This window comes from Charadrius vociferus, unplaced genomic scaffold (assembly GCF_000708025.1).
Source record: "Charadrius vociferus isolate BGI_N301 unplaced genomic scaffold, ASM70802v2 scaffold14, whole genome shotgun sequence".
Lineage (NCBI taxonomy): Eukaryota > Metazoa > Chordata > Aves > Charadriiformes > Charadriidae > Charadrius > Charadrius vociferus.
Window position 1 is genome coordinate 5433617 of NW_009648876.1, and position 633 is coordinate 5434249.

Genomic DNA, 633 nt, shown 5'->3' on the forward strand with positions numbered 1-633 from the left:
ACAAATGCGAAGAGCAGAGGCAAGGAAATTTGGGAGATGTGTCATCTGAGAAATCCACTCTGTTATATTGCTAAAATAAAATACGAGGGGATGGCATAGATCACAGCTTGCATAAGGTAGCTGTCACCAGGAGGAGGAAAATTGGGCTTTAGCCCAATTTTGTAATGTTAAAAAAATACACAGAAGGAATGAAATTATCTCAGTCTCTGATACAACTACCTTAAATACACTTTGTACAAAGATATCATTTTCATTTGCATCCTGACTACTTGATGCCTGCATACCTAGAAGGTATAATATTTCTACAGAAAATACCCACGTACTCAACTTTGGCATACAAAAGAATCCCTGCTCCAGGGAACAAACAGGTCTGAACTAACTGAATGCCTGTGAAGAGATGTAAACCTTTCTCTAGGAAGGGATGTAAACCACGTTACCAAAACTATTTGGAAGCTTTTTCAGTTCATATTCCTCTGTGCCTATAATTTCAGCATACATACACCAATGAGGCATTTGTGTAGCTGCTTTTCTATAAGGGCACAATACGTGGTACATGTATTTATGTGTTGTGCCTAATAATACTTGACCTAAAACCTGTATGCTTTCCTATTTACTTTGCATATAGATCTGACT